This window comes from Urocitellus parryii, chromosome 11 (genome assembly GCF_045843805.1).
Source record: "Urocitellus parryii isolate mUroPar1 chromosome 11, mUroPar1.hap1, whole genome shotgun sequence".
NCBI lineage: Eukaryota > Metazoa > Chordata > Mammalia > Rodentia > Sciuridae > Urocitellus > Urocitellus parryii.
The window spans coordinates 105,532,961-105,551,657 of NC_135541.1; the positions used below are offsets into that span (position 1 = coordinate 105,532,961).

The following is an 18,697-nucleotide window of genomic DNA, read 5'->3' on the forward strand; positions in this document are numbered from 1 at the left end:
AATAAAATGTAAGGTAGAACTGTAAAAATATTTAATTGGATGTAATAAGGCATTTGTAAACAAATAACAAGTAAGCTGGGCGCGGTGGTGCACGCCTGTAATCCCAGTGGCTCAGGAGGCGAAGGCAGGAGGATTGAGTACAAAGCCAGACTCAGCAATTTAGCAAGGCACTAAGCAACTCAGTGAGATCCTGTCTCTAAATAAAATGCAAAACAGGGCTGGGGAACCTATCTCAGTGGTCAAGTGTCCCTGAGTTCAATCCTCAGTACCAAAAAATAAAATAACAACTAAGACCTAGCAGTAATGGTTATAACCAGTGTTTAGTTGATGGTTGGTTGGTTTGTTGTTGTTTCTTCAGCACTAGGATTGAATCCAATACATTCCAGTGACTCTCCACCACTGAGCCACACTCTCAAGCCCTTATTATTTTTATTTATTTATATATTTATTTTATTTATACTGTGCCCAGCTCCACAGTATTTCTGAAGTAGGGAGAAGCTTAAACAATTTCAAGACAGCTATAATTGTATGAACTTGCCTCAGCCTCCTGAGCTGCTGGGATTACAGGTGTGCACCAGTGTCCAGCTCATTAGGCTTTTATTCATTCAATAATCTTCAGAAGATGTGGGCTACACAAGGCCCTCGGTTCAATCCCCAACAACAAGATGAGGGCAAGGGGCAGGGAATGGAGGGAAGAAACTAAACAGAAAAGTACTTTGAGCCACATGTGATAGGAGGCTGAAACAGGAGGATCCCAAATTTGAGGCTAGCTTCAGGGACTTAGCAGAACCCTATCTCAAAATAAAAAGGACTGGGGGGGGGGGGCTGGGGATATAGCTCAGTTGGTAGAGTGCTTGCTTTGCATGCACAAGCCCCTGGGTTCAATCCACATGCACCACAAAAAAATAAAATAAAATAAATTTAAAAAGTACTTGAGGATTTACACAGGAAGAGCAAAATCACAGGGAACATATTTTCAACCCATGATCAAATAAGCAATTCATAATACCAGTACATTTTGAGAAATTTCTTCTTTACACAAAAGAAGAAATCAAAATCAAATTCAACAATATTATGAGTTGTGATTAGCAACAGGGTAGTGTGGACAAACAAAAGAGCTGAATCCTGTTACAGCATAAATGGTCAGTGGCTCAGGCCTTGCCACCATTTTCACTGATGTGGTACATGTGAATTTATCCCATCATTTCATGTACTCTAAACACCATTTCCATAAGATGACTGCTGTGGCTGGCACTAAAGCTCAAACATGTTACCCATACTCAATTTTTCTACCATATGGATCCACTGTAAAATTTCCCACGACCCTCCAAACAAAGAAAAAAAATCACAGGGAAGAAAGTACAAAGGAATATACCAGAGTGTCTGGGCAAATTAAAGAATACTGGGTGTGGTGACCATGCCTGTAATCTCAACTAAGGAGGCTGAGGCAGCAGTAACGTAGGTTCAAAGCCAGCCTCAACAACTTAGCAATGCTGGAAGCGACCTAGTGAGACCCTGTCTCAGCATAAAAAATTAAAAAAGGGCTGGGAATGTGGCTAAATAGTTAAGGGCCCTTGGGTTCAATCTCTAGTATCAGAAATAAATAGTAATATGTGTTCTGTAGAACACGAATGATACCTATAGAAATATACTAAAGAAGACTATCCAAGCAAATACTACTTGGGTAGGCACTGAAAGCCATGAGAAATTAGAGAAATGGCATGAACAGGAACTGGCAGCAAGTAAGACATAGTAGAGAAGGAGGATGACAATGATAGAAGCTAAAAGGTCATAGCAATAGCCCAAACTATGTAGTGGTGATATGAATAAAGGGGAGAGGGATGGAAGCAAGAGCTAAGCTAGAGAGGAAATGACTGGCACCTGCCTGCATACAATAGTGCAGAGGGCCCACTGGGGGAAATAATAATAAGATTCAAAGGTTTTAATTCTGGTTACCAGAAAACTAGCTTTGGGGAATAAAGGGAAATTGAGAACAAAGATGATGGGCTTTTAAGTGACACACTGAGTTTGAAATGCCTAGGTTAACTTAAAAAGAAGATCAAAAGAGTCGCTAACCCCTGTTCTCAAGGGAACTTAAAATCTGGAATCTGGTTAAAGCCTATGACTTAGATTTGGTAATACTTCCACCAGGTATTTCCCAACAAAAGCCCTAAAGCTTGGGAAACAGATAAACTCCAAGAAAGGGCAGAGATGAACAATAGAAACACTATCAATTTACGAGCTGATTTTCTTTTCTTTTTGTTCCTGGGGATTGAACCCAGGGCCCTTTACCACTGAACTACATCCTCAGTCCTTTTATTTTTTTTTTATTTTGAGACAAGGTCTCACTAAACTGCTTAGAGCCTCACTAAACTGCTGAAGCTGGCCTCAAACATGCAATCCTCCTGACTCAGCCTCCAGATTGCTGGGATTACAGGCATGTACCACCAGACCTAGCAAGAGCATAATTTTAAAACATTCCAGTTGGATGCAGTGGCACATGCCTGTAATCCCAGCAGCTCAGGAGGCTGAGACAGGAGGATGACAAGTTCAAAGACAGTCTCAGCAACAGTGAGGCGCTAAGCAACTTTGTAAGACCCTATCTCTAAATAAAATACAAAATAGGGCTGGGATGTGGCTCAGTGGTCCAGTACCCCTGAGTTAAATTCCTGGTACCTCCCCCAAAAAATTCCAAAGAAGGTCATTTGAAACTCCAAGTTTCAAATGCACTAAAAACATTTTACCAACTTAAAGCAGTAGCTTCTTAAAGATGTACCTTATTACATTTAAATACATTGTCCAGGGGGCTGGGCTGTAGCTTAGTTGCAGAGCGCTTGCCTGGCATGTGTGAGCTACTGGGTTTGAACTTCAGCACCACATAAAAATAAATAAAAGTATACTGTCTATCTACAAAAAGAAAGAAATTAAATACATTGTCCCCAAAGATAGTGTTTCAATCATATACCATATAGTATTTTTTTAACCACATAGTATTAAAACATAAAAACTTGCCCTTCCTATTTAAATTGTAGTTTCTCTTTTATGTGAGTATTCTGGTTAATAAATTAAGAAATGCAGGCTAGGGTTGTGGCTCAGTGGTAGAGTGCTTGCCTAGCATGTGCAAGGCCCTGGGTTTGATCCTCAGCACCACATAAAGATAAATAAATAAAGATATTGTGTCTAGCTACAACTAAAAAATAAACATTAAAAAAATGGTCAAATTACTTACATTTGCAAACCACTAGCAAAATTATGAAATATGTTTAATAAAGCAGAAAGAGGAACAATCAAATATCTTATGCCTCCCTGAAGTATACACCACTACCTATGAATTGTATTTACCCTCTCTTCCCAGACCCTCAACCAGAAATCAAACCTGAATCAATCTAAATTTGCTCCAAGTTTTCAATCTCACTACCAATTTGTAGAAAATACAAGGGATAAAGGGACATGCTAAACTAGGACAGGTTAAAACTATACCAGAGGGACATGATCATCAAAATCCAGAACAAGGGAAACTAGAGGAAAAAATGACCTATTTCCTTCAACAAATAAATTATAAGGTAAATGAGGAAGAATCTACAGGTTAAGACTTAAAGAGACATGCCAAACCAGTGTAATGCGAGACCTTGTTTGGATCCCAAATTAAGCCAGAAAATTATCTGAAAACAACTTAAACAACTTAAGAATAGGGAGGGGGGGAAAAAAAACAGCCAGGCACACTGACACATGTCTGAAACCTCAGTGACTCCGGAGGCTGAGGCAGGAGGATCACAAGTTTTAGGTCTGCTTCAACAATTTAGTAAGACACTATCTCAGAATTAAAAAAGGGATGGGGAACCAGGCACAGTGGTTTACACCTGTAATTCCAGGTACTCAAGAGGCTGAGGCAGAAAGATCACAAATCTGAGGCCAGCCTCAGTAATTTAGTGAAGCCCTAAGCAATTTTGCAAGACCCTGTCTCAAAACACAAAAGAAAAAAGGATGTAGCTCAGTAGTAAAGCACCCTGGGTTCAATTCCCAGAACCAAAACAAAACAAAAACCAAAAAACAAGACTCATCTTTTGATGGGAGCAGTGGTACACACCTTTAATCATAGCAACTTGGGAGGCTGAGGCAGGAAGACAGTTTAAGACTTGCCTGGGCAATGTAATGAGATCCTTTCTCAAAATAAAGAACAAAAAAGGCTAAGGATGTAGCTCAATGGTAAAGCACCCCAGTTCAATACCCAGATCTACCAAAAAATAAATCCTCTTTCAGAGAGATACTCTGAAACATTTAGATGAAATACTTACATAGATTTGCTTCACAATACGAAGGGGATGAGGAAAGTAGATGCGGTGAAGATGAAACATTAATGGCTCAATTGTTTGTGTTTTGAAGATACCAAAGAAAAACTCCACTCTCAGTGTCATCAACAAATGCAGAGAATAGGAATTGCTTTAAATTTTGTCCCCAAGTTTTATAAAACTGAGCAGCCTTCGGGGTCACACAACCACTTAGCGCCCCAAAGGTTAGACGAAGACAATGAACTCATTTATTTGCTCAAGTTAGAAACCTGGGTGACTTAACTCCTTTGGTTTCCCCAGTCTCTACAACTGGTCCACCACCAAATCCTGTTTACCTTTCTCTTCCATCCTCCCACTACTGTCCATCTACTTCATCACCATTCCCCTTTAACTGGCTTTCCACATGGATCCAGAAAAATGCCCCTATAATGCAAAATATGATCAGGCTATCCCCACATCCCCTAAAATCCTTAAAAAATGCTTTCCATCACCTTCACACAGAGTGCTCTTTCAAACTCTTTTTTTTTTTTTAGGTGTAGATGGACACAACACAATGCCTTTTATTTTTATGTGGTGCTGAGGATCGAACCGGGGCCCCGCCAGTGCTAGGCGAGCACTCCACCGCTGAGCCACAATCCCAGCCCCTCAAACTTTTTTGTTAATAATTTAAACTTCCTTTAAATGATTCCTTTAAATCATTTAAAGGAATTTTAACCAATTCCTTTAAATGATTTAAGGCTCTCCATTGTCTTCTCATGTTCTCTGACCCCTCTTTATGCTTTAGCTTTGGTGAGCTCTTGCACTACACTTGTATTCTATAGCTGCACCACTCATATCTGAAATGCTTTTTTTTGCTTATCCTCAACTCCCTTTCCTGCCTTGCTCCTATTCATATTTCAAGTTTCAGGTTGCTTCTCTACTAAGTTGGATGCTCTCACAGCTACACAACACAGTACTAGCTCCCATAGAAACCTGTACTTCCCCTATCATAACAATATGTGTTCAGAATACTTGCTGTGGTAATTTATATATTTATCTGTTTTCCCAGCTAGATTATAAACTCCAGGAGGGCAAATGCTGAGATTTATAAGTCTCTCCTTATGCCTGAGAGCCAATAACAAATTGCTGAATTATGAAATTCACAAGTTTCTAGACTATTTTCCAAGTTCCATCTTCCTAATCTTCATCTGCAACAAAAACAGTCATCCATTTAGGCATTTACACAGGGATCTGAATCTGCACAGGAACCTATATTATGAAGAAAACTGGAAACAGAATGGGTATGCAGAACCTAAAAAGGAGATAAATTATGGAGCTGGGGGATTGTGGCTCAGTGATTAGAGCGCTTGCCTAGGGCTAGGTGAAGCACTCACTAGGTTCAGTCCTCAGCACTGCATTAAAATAAAGGTATTGTGTCCATCTACAACTTGAAACTTTTTCAAAAAAGAAGTAGATAAGTTATTACTCTAAAAATATAGTTTTAGCTTAAGATAGTAAGTATCTATATTTACAATTTTAGAGAAAATTCAGGAGTGCTAAACTGACAAAACAGGAGTCAAAGACAGTTTTCTCCCATCCATTAACAAGTTTTCAGACACAAAATGTTAGGTCTCTTAACCTCTCCAGCTTTAGTTTCTGTATGTATAAAATAAAGGAAATCGGACCCTTTTTGGAGCTAATATTATATGCTCCAATATTTAAAAGGTGAAAAGACATGTAAACTATCAAACACTGATCAGTTGGTTTCATGCTAAGGTGGTGTGATCTTTTTTACCTTATTAATAACTGTTTAGGGATGTTACAGCCTATTATGTTAAGCTTACAGCCAAATCTTTAGTCACAAAATGCTCCTCAGATTATTTGGGCAGATTTAGTAAGGGTTACAGCAATCTGATGCAACAGCCTCTATTTAAACAGAGAATGAATTACTATTCAATTTTTGGCTTAAATTAAAAAAAATCTTTCATTACCTGTTAGATGCCTTGAATTCTTCATCATTTTCTATGGTATCCTGAAGGCAAAGCTGTACCCCAGGGTATAAGATTTGGATTTATGGGTTTATTTAACAACTAAAACTGAATACACAGTCTGTTTCAACCTCGTGGGGCTGGGAACTGAGATAGAAATTACGAATGGCTTAATTCCTATTTACATTCACACAATTCAGAGTTCATGCTATCGCGAAATGCCAGTAGTTACCAGTCCCACGCTCTTATCAGGGAGCTTAACTGTACACGTTTTATTTCGAAAGCAGAATTTTCAAAAAAACGATTTCGAAACTAGTTATGGCAAATAAAGTAGCTTGTAAAGGTTTTACTATTAAGCGACAACCAGTTTGCAATCAGCCACTGGAAACCCAGGGGGGAAAAAACTGGAGTAATAACACGTGTTTCCTGCTTTACAGTGATTACCAAGTAGTTTTTGCAACTGCTTCTTGTTCCACCAAATATGTCACGACAAAGAAATGCAATGTTAAAATGAATGCGGAAAAAGAAAGGATGTAGTTGAAGAAACAAAAAGTGTGCATCCGTCCCAAGATAACGCTAACCTTGAGAGTCATCTCCACTGGGCCGCCTAAAGTCCCCAGGGCGGAGGGCGCTATAGAGGGCGCCTCTCGGAAGCCACAGGTTGAACGACAAAGAGCCCCCGCCAGCAGCAGTCCCGAAGGTGGCGGGCTGGCCAGCCCTGTGCGCTCCATTCGAACCCTGCAGTCCAGCCTTGGCTGTGGGCAATGCAGCTCCTCACACCAGTCTCAAGTCACCAGGTGGGACAAGGGCTGGCAGGCTGAGAAGGTTGGGGCGGGCATGCCACGAGTCCAAAATAACTCCCGCCCCGAGTCCCTTCCCTGGGACCAGAAGGCGGCGGGAGAGTCCGGAGGGACCACGTGAATCGGCCCCAGGTCGCCCCTTTTCTAAATCAAAGCATCTCTCCGGGAGCCTACAGAGGGCCAGAGGGGAAGCGACTCCCCAAGGTCACCGGGCACCATGACTCGACTCTTCGGTCAGGTCAGTGGCCGACACCTGACCACGGGGCCCGTGGATCGGCTGGAAGACGCAGTCCCCAGCACCTCCAGGTCCCCTTCAGCAAGACCACGCAGGTACGATGCCCTCAGTCACGCCACCTTCCTCCCCCCGCCCCGAGGAAGGTTCCCGACGCCGGGGGGCACCCCGACCCCAACCCCACAGCCAGGGCACCGCGGGGGACGCGCCGAGCGCCGCTCGCCGTGACCTAACTAACCGTTATGTGCCGGGCTCGCGGCGCCGAGCTGTGCGTGACGCGGCGGCTCGAGCTGGAGTTCCTCCGGGCCCCAGGTCCGGCTCGCGTCGCTCTCCCGCCGCCCGGTTCTCTCGCCCTAGCACCCACGCGGCAGGGTAGTCACGTCGCAGCTCGCCACTTTGTCTGGCCGGGTTGGCGCTGCTGCCTTATAACCCGCGGGGGCCGGAGCATGCGCACAGGGGGCGGAGTCGGCCTGCGCGGCCGCCGCCCCCTCCCCGCCATACATACTCCGAACTGTAACTCGCGCCTCCAACGCTCACGGCCGCGCGTGCCCGCTCGCCCGCCCGCGCGCCGGCGCCCCCTCCCCGCCACGTGACTCGCGGCCCGGCCAGACCCGCGCGCTGCGTCCCGGCTCTGAGGCGCGGCGCCGGCTGCCGCGCTCCTTCCGCGACTTGAGGGGCTGGCGCGCACCTCCGCAGGTCCGGGATCCCAGCCCGGCCTCTCTGTGTCGATTTCTGCCTGAGAAGAGGGGGACAGCCTCCTGGGGGCCCGACCCGGAGCGTGAGGGGCGGTGGGCCCGCGATGGGGACGGGAAGAGGAGGACTGGGCAGCGTTTGAATGGACGCGCTGCAGCTCGGACCCGGGAAGACGCCCGGGCTGTGGACCGCGTGCGCCTGGCTCCCTGCGGGCCTGGCACTTGAGCGCGGTGACCTCGGGGAAGTCAGCCTCCCTGGGCCTATTTCCTCTCTCAAATGGCAACACAGAGAACCGACTTCCTAGGCTCGGAGGAAGTTTGGGTGAGAGAATTTAGGAATCTCCCTGACCACGTTGCCCGGGCTGTGGCGTTTGATGAACGGTGGGTGTCACCAGTCGGTTAAGAGAGCGGTCAGAGGGTGGGGAGACTGGCCAGTGGGATAGGGCGTGTCCCTCGGATGCGGAGAGGAGCACGTTTTTATGAACATGATGTTTGGGACTGGATAGAATTACAGCTCACCGTATTGAGGGGCAGATTATCTGTTAAGCAATGCACCTGAATTATTTGAGTAATCCTCGCAACCCTCTGGGGTAGGTGCAGCTACGAACATTTTATAAATAAGGGACCTGAAACTCAGAGAGGTTAAGTAACTTTCAGGAAGTCACAGAGCTAGGAAGTATCCAGAATTTGGAGTCAGACGACAGACCTTACTTTTGTTATAAGTGCCATTTTACATTCTTGACCAAGTCCAGACATCAGAGTGTGTCCATTGAAGTGATCAAGTAAAGTAACAAGTGCCTAAATTTCTAGGACCCTTGGAAAATACCAAAAAAGTATGAGAAGAGGTCTCTGCCTGGAGAGGGTTTTCAAGTTTTGGGACACAAATCAATCGACTTTTGTTTAGCACTTGCTTCATAGCAGAACCTTGCCCATCCTCTCTTGTTTTCCTCCCTCCTCTCCCAACCCACACTCAATTTTCAAGACCCTTTGAGGTAAGTATTACAGTTTTTGTTTTGCAAACGAAGAAGAGAAGTAGAGATTGGTTGATGAGGTCCCCTTTGCTTTTTTTCGCCCACTCTTGCCTCTTCCTACTGCAGAAAAGTTTTTGCTAAGACTTCAACATGTTACTAGAAGACCGTATGGAATCCATGCCAAGTACTGATTGTGAGCTATTTTGCTTTTTACATTTGATAAATGCAGAGAAGATAAGGCACTTCAGGTCATTGGGAAACCTGGCTAGAACAGCAGTATTTTAAGATTGTTAGGGTGGCAGCAAGCATTCAGATAGTTAGGTAGACACAACAGGAGACTGATTCAACTGTGAATTTATTCCCATTATGGAATATAATGAGAAGTGATAAAATTATTCCCAGGAAATGTAAAAGGTTTACAGAGCAGCATAGTGTGGTAGATGCACAGCAAGGACCTGACAGTCAGATCTCCTTTTGAGTTCCAGCTTTGATACTTGTCGGTTCCCAGCTCTGTACCCTTAGGCAAGTCATTTTATCTTTCTGCTACTCATTTTCCACTCCATACAACAAGAATAATTCCTACCTCAAAAGGTTTTATGATAATAAAATTAATATTTATTTCAACCTTTTTATTTTCAGTGGTGCTGGGAATCAAATGAGAGCATGCTAGACAAGTACCCTACCCCTCAGCTACATCTTCAGCCCTTCATTTTTCTTTTCATCTTGAAAATCTGGTGAGATGCTTGCCTAGCAAGTGAGGCCCTGGGTTCCCATCTCCTGCATTGCAAAAAAAAAAAAAAAAAAAAGCAGATTTCCATTTAACTTAATCCTAGAGATTAACCCTAAAGGCCCTCACTTGAATAAACTTTTTCCAAGGCTCTGAGAAGGGCCCTAACAATGTGCTCACAGAATCATACTGTTTTATACTATAAATTTATATTCCTGCTTTTGAAATAACCACAAAAATTGTTGACACCTCACACCCTACAAAACCTGGATCTTTAGGACTTGGTGTTGTGAAAAGAGTGTAGACTTTGGAACCAGAAGACCTGATTCCATAACTACTATCTATACAATTAATTCACTGGGCTTATCTACGCTTCATTCCCCAAAGTAAACTGAAGAGGTAACACCTATGAGCCTGAACTGTTATGATAATGAGATAGTATTTGCAAAAGTGATTGGTAATCCTTGGAAAGTGTTCTACAAGTATTTATGAATTAACATTATTATAGTTTATGAATTAATATTGTTTATGTATTAATATTATAAAGTGCATAAAAGGGAACTGAAAAGTAGTAAATGGGTGGCACAAGTTAGCAAAAATGATAAAATAATGTAGGTAAAATCCTTGCTCTTCAGGAAGATTTTCTTCCTGAGTTAAGCCATGAGACATTGAAGAAATAAACTAGGAAGTATAGGATCAGAAATTTAAGTCTGTGAAGAGGATAAAGATTATCTCCCAGGCTGAGGTTGTGGCTCAGCGGTAGAGTGCTCACCTAGCATGCGCGAGGCCCTGGGTTTGATCCTCAGCACCACATAAAATTAAATAAACAAAATAAAGGTATCGTGTGTAACCAAAAAATAAATATTTAAAAAAAAAACATCTCCCACCCCTACTGCCATTTTATAGAAATGGAAATTAACGTCTAATAAAGGTCTAAAAGACCTTTCTAAAGCTTGCCATCTAATGAATAGCATGATCAGAAGAACCAAATAGATTTCGAAGCTCCAGGTTTTTCTTAGTGTACCAAGTACAGTATTTAAGATAAAAGCATTACGTGAGCAGGGCCTAGTGTTGCACACCTGTAATCCCAGCAGTTTGGGAGGTTGAGACAGGAGGATCGCAAATTCAAGGCCAACCCTGAGCAACTTAGTGAGACCCTGTCTCAAAAATACAAAGAACCTGGTATGTAGCTCAGTAGTGGCCCCTGGGTTAAACTCTCAATTTTAAAAACCACCCAAAAGACCAACACATTACACCATGGAAATCATTGCATCGAATCCAGAGAAGATGTTAAAGTAAACAATTGAAGAAAAATGCCCATAAAAAACAGAAGGCATGGTGCTTCCTAGTGACTTCTAGGTTTATAGCAAAATTCCCAGGACAGGTCTGTCTTAAGGTTGATAGACTGGGTGAGTTTGTAAATTTATTAAGTGAGCAAAATGAAAAGATTTCAAAATAGGAGTTATATAACTTAAAAAATTATTGCCTGTGTGAGAAATGCAAATGGCAAGACGTGAAAACTATCAATATAGGTGTTCTTCAAGTTAAGTAAGTTGCTTAGTTGCTTCATCTGGAAAGGAAAAATAAAACTACATTGTGTTTTCTCTGGAAATCTGGAACTACTTAATTTGCATACCCTCAATTCTATCCCTTGTGATATAGGAAGGAGAAGATTGCTAGTCCCATTTCACTAATAAAAAAATAATACAGGAGCCAGGCCCACGTTGTGGCGCATGCCTGTAGTCCCAGAGGCTTAGGAGGTTGAGGCAGGAGGATATTGAGTGCAAAGCCAGCCTCAGCAGTTTAGCAAGGCCCTAAGTAACTCAGCAAATAAAATATATTGTTATATTTTACATTTTTATATTTTATATTTGTCTCAAAAAATACAGAGACTGGGGTTGTAGCTCAATGGTAGAGCGGTTGCCTAACGTGTGAGCCACTGGTTTTGATCCTCAGCACCACGTTAAAAATGAATAAAGAAAATAAAGGTATAGTGTCCATTTACAACTGAAAAAAAATTTTTAATAAATAAATAATATAATAAAGGGTTGGGATGTGGCTCAGTGGTTAAGTACCCCTAGGTTCAATCCCCAGTCCAAAACAAAAAGAAAAAAAAAGAAAAACAGTACAGGAAAGGATTCTTTTTGATACAATATTTAATCAATTAAGAACACCCCATCAGGGCTAGGTCTGTAGGTCAGTGGCAGAGCACTTGCCTAGTGTGAGGGAGGCACTGAGTTTGATCCTCAGCACCACATAAAAATAAAATAAAGGCATTGTGTCCATTTATAACTATAAACAAACAAACAAATAAATAAATAATAAAAGAATACCATGTCATAATTTGTAACGATTTAATAGGCAACATCTAATTTGGTTTTGAACCATGTATGCTATTGCAAGACACCTAGAAAAAATGAGATAATGCCAGTCCCAAAAACATTCTTTAAAGTTGTGAACCCACTCGTTCAGAGCATCTTCATTTAATTTCCTGTTAGATTTCAAGTGTAGCCCTGCTATTTGCCAAGGACTAAGTCTGGATCTGTGAAGAATTTGCCATTTTTTGAAGAATAAACTCAGGGTTGGTAAGATGTGCTCCAAGCCTCTCTGACCTCTCCCCATTTCTCCTCAGCTCTTCTTACTCCTTTTTTTGACACTTCACTTATCTCTAGCCTCCACCAGTTCGGCATCCTAATCAGTTACTTCTCTGGCTTCCTGCTAACATGAGATAACTTGGTTAAAACAGTTTGATAGAAAACAAATTTCTTACAAGAAAATTTTTTTCACCCTGACAAATTAGTCCAAAATTATTATTTCTGACCACTGTTTTTTTTGTGTGTTTGGTAATTTTGGTGGCCAAGGATTTGTTTTCCTGCTTCTTTAGATCTTTGAGGATTTTTTTTATACACATACATATAAGCAAGTTTTTCAGGGATTTATAATACTATTTTCTAGTGTGTGTGTGTGTGTGTGTGTGTGTGTGTGTGTGTGGTGCTCAGGGCCTCACACATGCTAGACAAATCCTATACCTCTGAGCTATAGCCTATATTTTAAAATATTGATAGTATGGGACATTTACATTGTTTCCTTATAATTTTCTAAAATTAATTTAGATTTAAGGACAAAATTTTAAAAAATTATAATAAAGTGTAATGATTAAGACTTTAAGGGCAGCAAGACATTCTATATAGAAAACAAGTACTTGGGAATATTTCTTTTTTAAATTTTGTTTTTAATATTTTTTAGTTGTGGTTAAACACAATACATTTTATTTATTTTTATGTGGTGCTACGGATCAAACCCAGGGCCGAGCCACAACCCCAGCCCAAGAGAATATTCCTTTTTGACCTATTTATCCTCTAATTCAGTTTGTTTTCACCCAGATCACCCAATCCTCTCGTTATTGCATTTCAGTTCCCATCACCTCACTCTGTTCTGTGATTTCATATGGCTTTTCTCCCACTCCTTGTCTCAGGCAGCACAAGGCAGAGTTGGCCTATGCTTTTGGTTACCTACGCCACTGTTTAGGATCTTCCCTTGCAAGCATTCCTTCTATACTAAACCTTTTCCTTCCTTTACTCTGACTAATGAAGTCCTAACCTTGAGCATCTTTTTTCCTTCCTCCCTTCGTCCTTCTCTTCCTTCCTGCCTATAGTAAAGTATTTTTAGGCAGATGTAATGAGTGCAGATTAATAAAAACAATAATTTGATGACAGCTAAGATTTATGGAATACTTAATATTTGCCAGCATTAGTTGGATGCAGTGGCACACACCTGTAATCCCCATGATTCAGGAATCTGAGGCAAAAGGATTGCAAGTTCAAGGTCAGCCTCAATAACTTAGACCCGAAGCAGGTTAGCAAGATCCTGTCTTAAAAAATAAAAAGGAAATGGGCCATGTATGTATAATACATCAAAACATACTCTACGGAGCTGGAGATTTGGCTCAAGTGGTAGCACGCTCGCCTGGCATGCGTGCGGCCCGGGTTCGATCCTCAGCACCACATACAAACAAAGATGTTGCGTCTGCCAAGAACTAAAAAATAAATATTAAAATTCTCTCTCTCTCTCTCTCTCTCTCTCTCCTCTCTCTCTCTAAAAAAAAATTTAAAAACAGATTCAATAAAGTTGCATTTAAAAAAAAAAAACATACTCTACTGTTATGTATATCTAAAAAGAAAAAAAGGAATGGGGATGTACTCAGAGGTAAGGTACCCCTGGGTTCAATTATGTATATCTCTATCTAATCTACACAAGCATACATACAGACATACACACATATGCCTGCATGCCAGGCTTCATTCTAAGTACTTTGTATGTATTGACTCATTAACTCCTCACAAAGATGCTGTAAACTAGATACTGCTATAATCCCATTTTATAAACAGATACAGAGAAATTAAGTATCTTCCCAAGATCATATAATATTGTCAGTATTATCTGGAATCATTAAGAAATAGTCATCATAGCCGGGCATGGTGGTACAAACCTGAAATCCCAGCAGCTCAGGGGGCTGAGGCAGGAGGATTGCAAGTTCAAAGCCAGCCTCAGCAAAATCGAGGTGCCAAGCAACTCAGTGAGACCCTGTCTCTAAATAAAATACAAAATAGGGCTGGGGTATGTCTCAGTGGTTGAGTGCTCCTGAGTTCAATCTATGATACACCCCCTACAAAAAAAGAATCATCATGGTGGTACATGACTGTAATCCCAGCAGCTCAAGAGGCAGAGGCAGGAGAATCTCATGAGTTCAAAGCCAGAATCTGCAACTTATTGAGGCCTGAAGCAACTTAGTGAGTCCTGTTTCTAAATAAAAAATATTTTTAAAAGGGCCGGGTTCCTCACCTTGAGCCCCAAGGAATGGAGCTGGCTGGCTGTGTGTTGAGATCTCTGAAATCACAAGCTCCCAAACACAAAAGGCCAAAATAGCCAAATTGTATTTCTCCTCAATTTGGATGTGGAAAATGGGGGGGGGGGGATGGAATCCAGAGCCTCACAGGTGCTAGGGTTCCTATCTTTCCTTCCCATCAGTTATAAAGCAACTTTATAATGCAGCAGCAGAGATGTATCTACTGTTATTGTAAACTCAAAATATTGAAAACCTGAATGTGCTCAGTGCAGGTAGCACTCAACAAACAACCAGGATTGTTACCTACAGGCCACAGCCTTTCTGTTTAGCTGATCTGTATAATTTCTTCACTCAGTTTGGAACAAGTAATTAAAAGTCATGTATCTGTGGAAAAAATCTGGGGGAGTGTGGTTGGGGATGTGGTTCAGTGGTTAAGTACTCCTGGGTTCAATCCCCAGTATTTAAAAAAAAAGAAAAAGAAACAGTCATCATTTAGTTTTCACCAAAAATAAATGAATAGAATTGTCATTTGTAACTACTAAAACCATAGGAGACAAATGCAAAGAGTTTGAGGCCCTCTTGACTTAGAAAGACCCTTGGTAGAGCTAAACAAACTTGCCAGGTGTGGTGGCTCATGCCTATCATCCCAATGACTCCAAAAGCTGAGTCAGGAAGAGTGCAAGTTCAAAGTCAGCCTCAGCAACTTCACAAGACACTAAGCCACTTAGTGAGACCCTGTCTCAACATTGGAAATAAAAAGGGCTGGGCATATAGCCCAATAGTAAAGTACCCCTGGGTTCAACCCCTAGGACAAAAAGAAAAAGAAAATGAACTAAGCAATGATTATGAAAGCTGCCTTTGAAATCAGAAGGTGCACTATGGGAAATTAACCAATACATATCTGAATTTGGAGCAGTTATGTGTCTCTAGGCAACTAAGTTGTAGGTAAGGATATTAGGACATGTTTTTTTTCAACACCTTTATTTCAGGTCACTCAGCATAAAGCATAGAACTCAATTTGAGATTACTTCTAAGAGTCCCAAATCTGCCGGGAGGCCCTGCACTACACATTACAAGTTCAGGGGTTATCAAACCTACTCTGAGCTGAATATAAATAAAGACTTCCCTGCCCTACCTTTTGAACAAGTGTTGAATTCAGATGTTATGCCTGTTGTACTCTAAAATGGGTTTTTTTGTGTGGGGGGGTCATTTAATAATGACATACCACTGTGGATACATTATAACAGTTTCCCTAAATAAGGTAGATGTTCTCATTATTGCTCAAAGAAGAGAATGCTCACACGGAAAAACTTGGAATGTGGAACAGTTGGAAGGTGGCTCACCTAAAAAAGGTGTGTATTTAGAGAAGTTAAGTACTGTTGAGGACCCTCCTCACCCATACAGGGAAATGGTCCCTGCCACAATTAGTAATCTATTCCTGGAGAACTAAGAATGAAGGTAAACATTCATGTTTTGTAAGTCTTTTCATCTGAGTATCACTCTACTTATTCCTGAACTTAATCTAAATCAAGATTCAAACTGAAAAACCTTCAAGGACTAGGAAAAAATTAATGAGCCCAGTATAATATAATAAGGAATGGTAAGCAGTGTGAGGAGAATCCATACCCTTGTAGACATCCACATTCAAAGGCTGAGAAGTTCTGCATGAAACACTTCCCCATACAGCACAATCTATAGTCCAAGTTTGCTTGACATGTCTATATAATGCATTATTCAGTGATTGAAAAGAAACTAAAATCCATAAAACTAACACTTTGTTTTTAATTAATGTAAAAGAAGAACTAACAATAATAAGAAATTGTGTGAGGGTTAGAAATGAGGAATGAACAGGTAGGTAGGTGGGAAGTCTGTTCCTGTGAGGTTGCTGCCAGTCTTTATGAACTAGGCAGAGCCAGGCATGGTGGCTCATGCCTATAATACCAGCTACCCCGGAGCCTGAGGCAGAAGGATGGCAAGTACAAGGCAAGCCTAGGATATTTAGTGAGATCCTGTCTCATAATTTTTTAAAAAAGAGTTAGGGATGGAACTCTATGGTAGAGCAGCCCTGGATGCTGGGAAGGCCCCAGTACTGAGAAGGGGGAAAAAGAACAAATGCTTCCCCAAGTTCTCATGGTGCCCATAATGATTTATGAAAGGTCTCTAAGGAAAAGTTAATCTCAGAACCAAGGTCATACTCATAGAGTTAGCAGTCCTGTCCCTATGTGGAGACTTGCCTGCCGTTGTCACCTTTCACAAATTAGGGTTCAAGTTTTAAGGACAATTTCCTTGCAGCTTCATTCATAATTTTTCCCGATCCTAGATCCATGAGTTCATTGTGGTCATCATGGCCACAGTGACTGAACTGGCCAACTTTATCTTTCTCTTTTTTCTTCAGTACCAGGAATTGAACACAGGGTCTTGCACTCGTTAGGCAAGTGTTCTACCATTGAGCTACCCTTTTTATTTTTTATTTTCTTTAAGTTGCCCAGGTTGGCCCCCAACTCGCCATCCTCCTGCTTCAGCCTCCTTAGAGTAGTGGGGATTACGGGCATTTCTACCACTCTGAGCCCACTTAAAATCTTCAGCCCCAGACTCCACAGCCAAAGGGGCAAGTTCTTTTTTCTCCAGTGTATTAGAAGTCATAGTCTCAGGCTGAGGAATTTTTAAAGTCTTACAGATTGATGTCACATACCTCCCACTGTCTTACCACATCTAATTTAATAGCAAGAAAGAAACTGGGAAATCTTGTCCTAATGGAATACCCTTTGCTACTTACCCCCAGGATAGCCGGTCTACTGAGTTATCCCAAAGCCAAAAGTATAGTCACCAAGCTCAGAATACATTCTCCTAGAGTGACTGTTTTCATCACCCCCTAAATCCCTCGTGTACATAGATTTCATTACTTTTGTCTCATTTAAACTAGCCACAGCAGGAACTAGAATCTGGAGAAATTACATGCCATTCAAGAGGCCAATGGGAGGCATAAAACCGTAAATTACAGATGGGCAACCAAATAGAGGACTAGGTTTGGCCTTCATCTCATGCTCCATCAGGCCCAGGCAGGCTGGATAATAGGTTTTTACTCCTATTTTCAATTAAAAGATTAGTCAATCTGGGAGCCTTCTAACTCTATCATGCAGAACCTCTCTGTTTCACTAGTCACTTGTTTGATCAGCCCAGGTGAGACCACAGGCCTTAACGGCCCAAATGTGCTTTCACCATAACATAGGAGTACATGAATCAGGCTGTAATGACTACCAGGATCACTTAAGAGAATCCAGTGGAATGAGAGGCATGGACTTAGTTACTGAGGAAACTCTCAGTCACTGCAACCATAATGTTGCAGGCTTTCTACCAAGATCCTGTGGCAATCCCATTCCCTCTCCCAAAGCTTACAGGTAGGTCACTAAACTTATGTTTAATCATAAATTGAGTAATTTTTTACTCATAAATACTATAAAGCTGAGATTTAAACTTAAGTACACTTAACTCAGCTTGTGTTCTCAAATGCTAAGCTATTTTTATTAATTTGTTCAGAGTCCAGAGAGTATAAGATGGGAATTAAGAGGATGCTAATCAGGAAAATGCAAGAGTATTTAATATTTCCAACCCTGAGCCCTCAGCCTTTGTACATGCTGATTCTTCTTCCTAGAAGGCATTTTTTCCCAAGTCTGGGATGTGTGGAGCTCTGAGCTTGAGGACTTGACTAGCATGTGTGAGATCCTTAGTTTGATGGGGGGAAGGAGGAGATTCAAAGGATCTGTTATTGAATTCTGTTATAGAATTCCAATCCTTACTCCCATTTAACTTTCTTACTAATTAATGTGAATTAATAAGGTTTCATAGTTATTATATTTGCCAACGAGTTTCTTTTGACAGTTATTTTACTCTAATAAATTGCTTAGCGAAGCCACCTCCAAATCCAAATTATTTATAATATGTTTCATTTCCTAATTCCTTCCCAGGGCTCATGATTACTTGGGGAAAAGCATGGGCTTGCAAATTAAATTTGGTGTTTTGAACTATCTCCTCTATATGTACATCTCTTTCTTTATTTTTTTTAACATTACATATTTATAAACCTCATCAATCCATGGAAACATTCCTCAAGGCTGTTAGTGAATTTGCTTAAGTAATAAGGACTTCAAGCAAAAATCTATGCGGTCTTTGTAC

General features: G+C 41.3%; 1 protein-coding gene across 5 annotated transcripts in view; it reads right to left on the bottom strand.

The window, feature by feature from the left end:
• Slc16a1 (solute carrier family 16 member 1) overlaps nucleotides 1-18,697 on the bottom strand; it is a 55,885-nt gene that overhangs the window by 24,354 nt on the left and 12,834 nt on the right. For 2 of the 5 annotated variants that reach the window (XM_026394197.2, XM_026394198.2), the window contains exon 1: nucleotides 7,527-7,837. The exons of 2 other annotated variants lie outside the window; for them this stretch is intronic. The gene's annotated coding sequence lies outside the window, so the exon portion shown is untranslated. Of the gene's footprint in view, nucleotides 1-6,837; nucleotides 6,923-7,526; nucleotides 7,838-18,697 lie in introns of those variants that run through there. One more of the 5 variants, XM_026394201.2, reaches the window with a different exon arrangement.